Genomic DNA, 12,406 nt, shown 5'->3' on the forward strand with positions numbered 1-12,406 from the left:
TTCTATTTTCCTGTTTCACCATCCTTAGCCTATGGCTTCTGTCCTCATGTCCAGGAAATGATAGCTGCACCTCCAGTCATTGTGTTTATATTCTAAAAAGGAAGAACAAAGAGCAAATAGAGCACAGAGAGAGTGCCAGCCAGGTCTGTCCCCAGACTGAGTCACATGGCCATTTTTTTTTGCCTGGGGAAACCTGGGAGGTGAGTTTTGGTGCTGAACGCATCACCATTCCAAGCAAAAATGAGCCTCTGTTAGTGAGGAAGAAGGAGAGCATAATTGGTGGACAGACAACTACTGGAGCAGCAACACTTTGCAAAGGGAAGCAACCTCAAGGCAATTCGGTGGAAGCTCTCATTTTGTAAAGCTTCAAGGCAGTGTTGTCACATTAGCTATATCACCCTATGCCACAAACCTTGGGGTAAAGCCTGCCTGAAATCTGCATATTGTAAGGCCCCAGCTTTCTGTTGTGTGCTGTGCCAGATACAAAGAGCTCAGTAAAGAAACTGGGCTCCGTGCAACACAGCGTGAAAGCATGGGCTTTAATTCGGAAGACCAAAGTTCAAGTCCTTTATCTGCCATGTACTACTAATATGACCTTAGATAAGTCATCAACCTCAAGTTCTTCATGTTAAAAGTGAGGATGATAATACCATCTAAGACATAGGTTACTGTGAGGTTTAAATGAAATGATGTGTGTAAAAGAACCTATGGAAAGTTGAGCATAAACATTACCTATGATTATTATGGTTTTCAGTTTAATAGCTCTCAGTTTGGTCACTTAATTTGTTTTGTTATGGAAGCAACTTCATTTTGATTAACTTACATTTAAGCCCTCGTTTGGCACAACGCATTGGGTTATGCACTAATGCTCCAGAAAGAGAAATCTGAAGACTTGTAGTGAGGATCCTTAGGCTGCTCACATCTCACAGTGCTAGTCTCCCTTTCAGAATTGCTCTTCACCATCTTCCCATCCAGGATGAGTCCTCTTTGGAACTCAGCACTCAGCTCAACAACGTCAACTTCAAGGGCCCCCCCAGATCCTCTATGGTCCTTCTACTCCACTGGCTTCTATAACATTGGTTCTTCTCTAATTGTTCTTCCTTTTTTGTCTTTGATTTTTTTCTTTCATCTCTTTCATGGACTCATTCTTTCCACTAGTGCCTGGAATGTAGAGATTCCCAAACTTGGTCTGGTTTCAACCATGACTCTTCTTGATTGATATACTCCATTGGTTAATCTCAGCCACAGTCATGGTTTCTTCTACTTCTATGTGCTGATGACTCATTAGTTTGTACATGTGGTCAAACCTGTGTCTCAAGATGTACAGAACTGTACATCCAATGACATGTCTCCAGTAGATGTTCCAAATCACTGTAAATGTGAAATATTCAAAACAGAGCTCTTTTCCATCCTGTGTACTCTGGTTCTACCTCTATATTTTCTATTTCAGGCCATCTTACAGTCTACTCAGTGATCTAAGCTAGAAAATTCTGTAGTAATCCTCATCTCCTGTTTTCTCTCCCACGTCTAAGCACTTACAAAATCTTACCCTAGCTCTAACATTTTTTAAAAACCTTTTAAACCATGACCGCCACCGTTGATTTGGAAGCTCTGACTGCCTTTTGTCTACAATATATTAACAGCTTCTTCAATGTCATTCTGCCTATCACAGCTGCTGGAGTAAGAGTAACATAACTGAAATGAAATCGATAAAGTCACTTAAAATCCTTTGACAGCCTCCGATGACGTCTCTTGCTCAGCATTTCCACCACTCACTGTCCACTGCAGAAATTTTAAGCTTGGGGCATCCATGATAGCCTGGAGACTCATTTGTGTGGCACCTCTCTATTTTGGTTTGTGCGCATGTGTATGTCATGAGGTCTAGTATCCCATATCATCTACATTCCTCAGTCTAGAGCTCAATCTACTGAGCTGCACTCAATATTTCATGCATATTTTTGTCAAATAGTTTAGATTGATTATTTTCATCTTAACAGTTAAAATATTTAGTAGCATGTTTTACACTTAAACGGCTTCATTTAAGTCTAAGTTTGTGAAGACTGGGCCTTTTTGTCACTCATATTTTGTAAACCTTGCATAGCATTCCAAGAGAGACATCACAATTAGGGGATTGATCAGAATTCCCGAGCACTTACTTAATCACTGTCTTTATTTTTTTTTTTTCCCACTAATGTAGCAGAATCCATTAATATGGAAGAGTCTGAGCAGTTAAAATTAGTCACTCTCCAAGACTGTGAGTAGGAAAAGTATGTCCTTTGATGTTAACCTTCTTAAAAGGCACAGACACCCTAACTACACATATGGTGACATCACCCTTTTCGTTTGTGTAAATGGACCAGATTAAGTAGACTGAGAAGGGAGTGGGTCAGAAGTAGAAGTGATTGGCAGTGGAGGGGAGGTAGCAAATCCCTCCCATCTTCTGAAAACAGTCACCACTCATGTCTTTACATGTATTTAGGGTAGAGAAACAGCGAGACTTCTGAATCACAACCTTTGCCCTGGGCTCCGAGTTCAATTTTTAGCTCTGACTCCAGAAAACTGAGGACAAGGCTTTTAACCACATGGGAATCTTGTTTACTTTTCAGTCCGAGAGAAAGGAGAACTATAAGGCCCTTCTCACTAGATGACACAAAAAAACTTATGAAATGCCTTTGCACCTACTGAGGAAAAATACAGTGCTACCTAAACTTAATGAGTAAGTGCATGACGTATTAAACCACCCTGTTCTGGGACGGACATGCTAATAGATGGTTCCAACTTTCATTTCAGGTTTTTAAATGCCTCAGGCAAAAGAATAAGCATTCTATAGAGTACATAAGAATGTCAACTTTAAATATTATTTTTTCTAATTTTAAAAAGTTATCAAAATATATAAATATTCCCTTCCTCAATAGAAATGGTTCTGTCCAGTTGTTGGTTCATTACTGCAGCTAATATAATCTGTCAAAAAATGCAAATCTATCCATAGCATTTTCTTGTTTGAAACCTGTGAACATCTACAAGATGAGTTCCAAGCCTGATGTATAAAATTCTTTATCCTCTGTGCTAGATTCTGAATATATCTTTCTATATTTACTTCTCCCTCCCACCTAATTTCCTCACCTACACCATATACTAGTAATACAAACACATGTACAAAGGCACACACACATAAGCACATGGGCACATACCTCACACAAGGACACATACTGCGTTCAGCCCCATATATACAAGGACATACACATACAATGAGAAAACATGTAAATATACACATGGGCATGCATATAAGACACACAGACACATAGAAGCAGCCATGAACACAAGTGTGCACACAAACACACACAGATGTACAACACAAAAACGTGTACACATGAACACACCAGAAATGGACACACACACACACACGGGTATGTATTCACACACATGTGCACATATAAGAACATACACATAGATGTACACACATTTGCCATGGGGATACATGAAAGGACACACACAGACATGCATACACATACATGCAGACATGGGCATATATCCAAGGACACAGACCCTATACTCCATCTCGTGCAGATTAGTCTTTGTTCCTTCCTGGGTCTCACTCCTAGCAAGGACGTATAGCCTTTTCTTTGGTTCATGAACTAATCAGGCTTCTTGCTTTTCCCAAGAGCACATTAATGCTACTCTCATTTTAGCTGATTGCTAAAACAACTGGCTCTTTCTCTTGCCAAGTACACAGAAGTTCTCATCATAGACATTTATCAAGAAGCATCATTTGAGCTTCACCATTTTTCTGAAATAAGCCTTTGCAGATGATCATCTATAATCATGTGTAGCCTATACATTTTCCCCAGATCAGAGATATCTAAAAGAAATATAATGAGAGCCATAGATTTGAGGCACACATGTTATTTAAAATTTTCTAATAACCATATTTAAAAAAAAAAGAAGTGAATAAAATAAATTTTGGTAATGTATTTTATTTAACCACTTACAAAGTATTATCATTTTAGCATGTAATCATAACGTTATTAATGAGATTTTTACATTATTTTTTTGTATATATGCTGATCTTTGAAATTTAATGTGTATTTCATACTTAATGCATCACGGTTTGAACGAACCACAATTCAGGCGTCATAGGTGCATGTGACTAGTGACCACCATATTGTATGGTCCAGTATAGACTTTGTAAAATCCTCTCTGGATCAAATCAGACCAGTATGAAGTCAGGCATTGATGGTTAGGAAATGTAGAGACAAATTTGTGGTTCGCCTTTAGCAGATTTTTGTGGGGAACTTAAGTTATGCCTTTTGTAAGTTTACCTAACACTAGAATTTGCCTTATATTCCTCTTTTTATTTTCTCTCTGCATAATTTTTAAAAGTTATTTTTCATGTATTTTGACTTATAGTAAATGCATTTTCGTAAGCCATTTTAAGTCCTTGTTTGTTGTTGGTCTTATAATAGGTGAATTTAAAAAAATGAAAGAAAAAAAAGGTACTCATGCTCTTTCAAAATTGCTGTGATTCTCCATGCTCGTCTCTGGGGAGGCCATTCCTGGACTTCTTCTCCCCTCCCCCCGGGCAGGGCTCCTTGCTGTACACACTCAGTCGATTCTGCAGTAGTACCACATGTGGGCTACTTTGCAAAATCAAGAATGAGAACCATGAGACTTACAGGAAAAATGGAGTTAGGGACACAACACGCAAAAACTTTGTTAAGTGACACATTAGCACAAAAAAGACAAAACCCAAATGAAAACAGCAGCACAATTTTACACATGTAAAAATACATAAATACTACCATAAATAGGGCACTTGACTTTAAAAAAGACCTGAAATTTGCTTATGGAAGTGTGTGTCAGATGTCAGAAGGGTTCAGCTTGTGAGTTCTGGTAAAGTGGGGAGGGAGGGTTATCTGAAATCTGAGGGTAAGTGCTAACTCCAGAGGATGATGTGTGAGGCTCAGAACCCACTCGGTGAGCTGAGGGAGTGGATACATGTCTAGCTGTGTACGTGTGTATGTTTTTAGATATTCCTACGCTGCTCAGTTCATTTTGGTACAGTTTTCTACATTTACTTGATGTTTCTTGCAGCTGAATTTGCACATAATCAGATGTAAAATTTATGTTATGCTCAAATTGTTCCTTAATATAACAATCCTTGTAACAAATTCGTGTTTTTGAAATTGAGTGTTATAGCATAATTGACTATAGTTATTTCTTTTACGATTGTGTTTGCATCTATTTATTTTTGGTTGCTTTCATGTGTGTCCTCCACTCTGTTCTAGGCTGTGACTTCCTTGAAGGTAAGAATCTCAACTCATCTTTGTCACCTGTCCCTCCCTAGCCCAGTGCCTGACACACAGTGTGGAGAACTCAATGTACCATGTAACTGTTGTTAATTTAAGTTATATTTGACAACTTCATATTAAATTTTGAATTCCTCAGGGGTAAATATCACATACTTATGTACTTCTTCAAGCCACTTTTCTGTTTAAAACTTAGATTTGAGTGTCGAGTAGAAGCATGTGTAGTGAGTATACTCTGGTGCCTGTGCTCATTTATCCACTACCCTCTGTCATTCCCTTATTTCTGAGAGACTTAACCCATCCTAAGAAAATGTCAGTGGCTTACTCACTGGGTTCAGTGTCTTAAAAGAAAAGACTAAAGGGGGTGGGGGGAGGGCAGGCAAAGCAGGCTGAAGAGACAATGGTTGGTGTTGTTTTTCCCAGTCTTTCTCTAGTCCCTCTTCCAGCATGGAAACCCTTCCAGGCTGCTTTCCAGATCAGGATGAAGCCCTCACCAGACCTGTAGAAATTCCTTTGTGCAGGACTGAGGTAATAAAACCAGTGAAAACAGCATTCTTTTCTCATTGGCTAGGCTGGACTCATTCCTCACCCTGGGCAAATGGGCAAGTGGAAATTTGAATAGAGAAATTAAAACGTCGGGTCATTGAACCACACTGGAAATACCCAATGGAGTTGAAGGTCCTTTCTACACATATAAATTGCATAGACAAAACAGCAAAAGAGATTTAAAAAACAGCTGAATCCCCCCAAATCGTGTTATTTTTGTTAACGTAATACTAAAGTTTTCTCGCTTCTTAATTTATGGTTTGGGAGTCTTACAAAGAATCTGAATATTCATGTGTGTGTCATTGCCCTCTACTGGATAAATCGGGTAACGTGTTTCACTTATGTCCACACAGTATAATAATATATCAAATAATAGCTCATACTTGCCTAGCATTTGGTCTTTTTATTTTTCAAAAAGTTTTTAGATGTAATATTTTGATTTATCCTAATAAGAATGCTTTGAAATAACTAAGTTATTTTCATTCTCATTTTACAGATGAAAAAACTGAGGCAGAGAGTTTAATTCATTCATTCACTATACATAAAGAATCAATGTGCAAAGAACTATGCTAGAAAGTTTACAAAGATGAAGTCTGCTCTCTTGGAGATTGTGTATTTCAGATAAGATAATGAATAACTATCATGATAATGAAAATAAAAATGTGCGATATGTGAATAAAATAAAGTAAGATATATCGATTGCTCAACCTTTTTGGCATGTATCTTGTGCCCTGTTTACAAATGACAAAATTGAAGTTGTATGTTTATGAGTCATTTATCAGATGTCCACAGAAAAAATACTATGGGAAGTGAGGAGAGAGAATTTGCAGCTGATGCAAATTGTGCAAGCCTTCATGAAGGTGGTGTTTGATCTAGGACTTGAAAGATGGGCAAAAGGAGGACAGCTGAGCTCATGATGTGAGCAAAGTGCGGGGCTCACTCATGGGTGACAGGTCCTGCCGAGAGAGTGGAGCTTAGGCTGTGGGAAAGGAACTGTTCCTGGTGCAGAATGTGTATCCAAAGGAAATCTGCCAGGAGCAAATGGTAAAGCCAGGGTAGGTCCAGACCTGTTTCACTGTGCAGTGAGGACAGGGCCCACTGGTGAGGGTCCTGGCCTCGGCCCCAGGCTGGCAGGAGGCGGCAGTGCCTGCCTATGTGCACAGTGAGGCTGCCGGTTATGGGGCCTGGCTCCTGCTGCTTATGGATGTGGTCACAGGTCAATGGGAGGCTGGTGTGGGAAGCGTGAGCAGGCTATGGCAGGGTGTGTTACTGGGAGTCAGAAAGGAGTGTCACATAACAATAGAAAATCGGAAAATCATTCACTTTCACATTAGAGGTTACTGAACTGTGGCATCTCCTCTTTCCTTTAACAACCTTGACCAACAGCCTAAAAAACAGCATGTTAAAAAAAATCAAATTGAAGACACTGTAGCAAATAAAACAGGGCTCTCTTTGTCCTCTGAACATGATGACAAGCCTCATTTAGTAGAAGACGTGGGTGATTTTTGCCTAGAGTTTTCCTTTTATGCCTGATAATTTCTCAAGTCCTTCAGAGTAAACCCATACCATCTTCTATGAATTCTATTCCTGGCCTCGCAGAGAGTCTTGCAAACAGAATAAATGACAGAGACCAGAGAGAATTCTCAGAGTTCACAAGGCCATGCATGGCCCTGCTGCTGGAAGACTAAGGGTGCTAGGGCCAGGCACTAGAATAGAAATGGAAGAAGCAGAAAGGCAAGTAAAGTTCTTGGAATGGGTCTAATCATTTGTTTGACAAAGGAAGAACTGGATTGGAAAAATATTCCTCTAAAACTTTTCTGGCGTGACTCCTTAAAGCCACTGAGAGAGTAGAGTAAGCAAGAAAGAAAGACAGGAGAAGAAAGGAGAGAAAGAGAGAAAGAGAGAAAGAGAGAATGAGAGAGAGAGAGAGAGGGAGAGAGAAAGTAGACAGATATATACATACGTGCATACGTATATGCATACATACATGGACAGAGACAGAGAAACAGAGAGAGACATATAAACAAAAATGAACCTTCAGCCTTGAGTAATCATAGCACTACTTTTCCTAAAGTAAAGGTCACTTCTATTTACTCAGTCTTGACCCTAATACAACACACTAGACTAAGACAGGAACTTTCGTTCTTTATTTCACGCATATTTATTGATCATCTATTCTATAATTGCCCCTTCCTTTTATTTATTCATCAAGAATCTATTATTTGCAAGGTGTCAGAACTGTGCTAGGAGTGAGCAATACAAAGGTAAACAACCAATATCTCTCCCCTTAAGTAGCTCAGAGCCTTCACTGGGTGCTGTGCATATGAGATATTGGTAAATGTTGGATTGAGTTGCACTGGGTGTTGCTTCATGTTCAGGAAGGCTGGAACCTGGGTGCACCAGTTCAGCCACTTTATTGGAATTACCAAGAAAACAACCGCAAGTCAGGTGATATTTTGTGACCCTTTGTCCTTCTTGTTAGGATCTTTCCAAAGCTCTGAGTTTGGGAGAAGGAAACATGCCATTGACTTAAAAGACTTTAAGGTAGAAAGGTCCAGGTTCTTACCTCTCTGGCTGAGCAATAAACTTTCTCACCTGCAACTCACCACCACCATTCCCATCATTGCTCTGTGTTTAGTATTAGCCATAACCGTATAGTGAATGCCACCAAAATGAGACTCATTTCTTTTCCAGTTATTGACATACCAAGCTTCCTCTCTCTATCTGCCCAATACATGTTTTGGAAGAGGTGACGATTGAGCAAGTTGTTGACACTGAGGTGGGAAGCACTTGACAGCTGCACTGTAGCCTCCTATCATCAGGAAAGGCAAATTGAAGTGGATGAGGCTGTGTTTATCCTTTAAAGTGGAAAAATAAACTAACTGGGAGTTACAGTCCTTTCCTTTGGGCTCACTCTGCCAATAGTTCTGTTTTGTTTTCACATAAGTGACTGTCATTCCTCACATCATGCAAGATATCAAAGCAGGGTAAGATTCCCGAAAGGTCACAAAATGGGGTGTTTCCTGTGGTTTGAGCAATTTGTCAAAAAAAAGTGTATATAGGAGAGTCGAAAAATGGGATAGAGTTAAAACCAGGGCTTCCAGAATTTTTTTTGTCCTTTTAAAAACCTATTGACAATTTCTAGAATTTTTGTATCGCCAAACTATAAACATATTGACCTCAAAATTGTCGTTTTAATTAGTGCGTTCCAGATTTTGGAATTCAAGCATCATTTGAGAAAAAAAAATCAAAACAATACATGAAAAACTGACAGAGAATACCATTTTCAAATTTACTTTTCTAGAAAGAAATGAGTTCGAAAAATATCAATAGCTGCCATCCACGGGCACCATTATTTCTTAAATAGATGTTTAATATCACAAAAGGAGGAAGAAAATGACTTGATATAAATGGATAGTCCCTTCAGTTTAATCAATTTAAATTTAACAAAAGCTCACAACATTGGCTTTATGTTTTCTTCACTTTGCCAGGAAACCAGCAATGGGTCATCATAGACCAGTTCTGGACCAGCCTATGGTAACCTGGCCTTAATTAACAAGTTCCAGTGGTCTCGTGTGAGGAACAAGTCTTCGCAGGCTGTCCTAGATAGAATCCTGACTCTAGTGGCAGGAAAAATTTTGGAGAAGTTACTCTGATCTCAGGTTCCTCATCTCAAAATGGAATGCTGCATCTTGGCCATGGAACCACTATTCCTGTTCCTTTAGTCAGTGGGCTCAGCACTGAGCAGAAGGCCTTGTCATAGGTCCCCAGTGAGATGATTTCCCTTATGTTCCCCTCATTTACAGTAAGACCTGAACCTTACTCTTTTTTATCCTCTGGGACATCTGGCAGAGGGCCTTGTATTTAGGAAGTACTCAGTAAAAGTTTGTTAAATTGAATTTGTATGAATATGGCTCATAATGCGGCATTTGTTACAAATCACCTTATTTAGTAAATATTTCTTTTCTTGTCTCCCTTTCAAGTCTTATGCACCTTTTGATTTAGGGATGATACTGTCCACTTTTCTACTATCACCCTCTTCTCAGAGTGCCTGGGATAGTGCAGGTTACATCCCAGAGACTCTGTAAATACTTGATATTCAGTCACTGATTAAAGCAAACAGTCTGCCCCTTTCTCTGGGTGCACTGAAAATCTCTAAGTTGTGTGTGTGTGTGTGTGTGTGTGTGTGTGTGTGTGTGTGCGCGCGCGCGTGCACGCATGCCCATTCTTATGAGCCTTTTATTTCTAGAAATTTCAGTCTACCTTGGAACTCCAGCAATAATTCTGAGTTTACACACATTCAGCAAGGAGGATCAGATTGCACTTTTGGAAAAATCTATTTCAAGACTGATAGCTTATGCGCCAAGGGCAAGGGTTCTTTCTTTTGCTACTAATAACTCAACAGGGACGACAGGCAGTAGCACTGCTTAGCTTCTTCATTCTTCATAGGCGGAGTGGTATTACCTTGTATAGGCAACTACATTTTACTTACTTAGTGGTGATCTGATTACCTTGATCTTAAGCATTTTAACTTTGTACTATCCATGCCTACAGAGAGTTGAGCAAAATGAGAAGGGCCTGTGGAAATATACATCTAATTTTATATTGCTGTTATATCGGTAATTGCAACCTAACCAGCTTTACTCCTAGTTCTGGAGGGAAGTGAAATTACGTGCAATAATAAGATTTTTGGAGAAATGGATATGATACATAACACAAGAGCCTTCCTTGATGAAATAGCTAATACTAAGTACATATATGGAAGTCTAATAAGTAAGTTTTTTATTAGACATAATTTGTTCAATAGTCAATAACAAAGTAACTGAGATAGACCATCCAGAACGTGCTATGTCCCTGCTTCTTTCTGAATTACGATGGGGTCTTTTCCTTCAGTGTGTCTTTGATGGACGAGTTCATAGAGACTGAGGCAGGGAGGGAGAAGGAACATTCAGAATACTTTTGTACACCCTTTAAAACTTAAGGTCTTAATAGTGACTTGAATCCAACCATATCGATACTAGAAAATGCTCAGGAATGATCCCACAATACTCATAAACTAACTGAACTTGATTATTAAGATCAATATTTTTTATAAGAAATAAAAAAGAAATTTTATATTTCAGATCACCTTGGATACCATAGTTGATCAAGAGATTTTGAACAAACGACTCCATTGATTTATAGCACTGGTGTTGAATCACATGAGTTTTTGAAAGTTTCCTCTGTAGCCCACAGGAAAAGTTCCCAAGCTTTCTGTCATCCGGTTTATTTTTCTGTAACATTTACTGAGTGTTAGTTGTATAGTGCCAATTCTTGCTCAGCATATGAGGGGACCAAAATACAAGTACAAAAGTAAAACAAAAACAAAAACTGTATGTAAATGGAAGCACCAAATTAAATCTCACTAAATCTTATTAACCCCTCACTCAGCTCTCAGTGTTGGGACCGAAGGGCCTTTTATGGGGAAGAGGATGATTTTCCTTCAGGAAGAAATTATGGACATGCTCTGGACCAGATTAATTTGCTATTAACAATTTGTTATGCAGCTCTCATCTTCAAATTTATCTAACCCCTTCCTGCATGTATTTTTACTTTCAGCTCATATAAATAATTGGCATAATAAATTCCACATGTTACCTTATTTGCAGTTAAGAACTTCCTTTCAAACTTCGAGAATGTTTCTCTTAATTTGCTCTCATGTGGTAGAGGACAAAAGAGGTCTCAAATCATTATCCCCTCTTAATTTCCATCACTTTCAAACTATAGCTTTATAATCCTCAAAGTCAGCGTGGCATTGAAAACAATAATAACAATATTTTATAGAAACTTTGCCCTAAAAGGTAGTGTTATCTAAATGTTCAATGTGGCCATCACTGATGGAATTAATACTGGTGACCAGACAAAAAAGATGCAAAGTAGAATAAAATATAGCTTCTGTCTTCCAGGAGCTCTTAAGCGAGTCAGAGACACAGAGTATAAACTGATAAGTATAATCCAAATACAATTGAATTATATAAAATGTTATGGATGGCTACACAGGTGGGGTACACATTGTTCCTGAGAGACAGGAATCCATGAAAGCTGCAGTATTGAGGAGACACTGGAGTTTTAAAGGGAGGGGAAGCCTTGTCTGAAAGGTGACTGGCAAAAAGCAATAAATACGGACATTAAAAACATGGGGTTTGCAGTCAAAGAGAGCTGGATTTGACTCATATTTCTGTTGCTTTGTAGATGTGTAACCTTGGGCAGATTGCTTTGCCTTTTAAAACAAGGCTTCCCCTGACATAAAATGAACCTAATGCTGCTGCTCTCCCCTTTATAGTGTTGTTGTAAGGCTCATCTGATACGCCGTGTTTAAAGCCTTTAGCATAATTTCTGGTACATTTTGAGCATCAATGTGATGGCTGCCACCACCATCATTAGCATCATTATGATCATCCAGATAGAGATTTGAGTTCTGGCTTCATCCTAAATCTTCAAAGAAGCATCCAGTTATTCTTTCCCCTTTCATGGTTCCAAACGAAAAATGTCTAGAGCCTTGGCCCTGTAAATGG

This window comes from Pteropus vampyrus, unplaced genomic scaffold (assembly GCF_000151845.1).
Source record: "Pteropus vampyrus isolate Shadow unplaced genomic scaffold, Pvam_2.0 Scaffold18, whole genome shotgun sequence".
NCBI classification, from domain to species: Eukaryota; Metazoa; Chordata; class Mammalia; order Chiroptera; family Pteropodidae; genus Pteropus; species Pteropus vampyrus.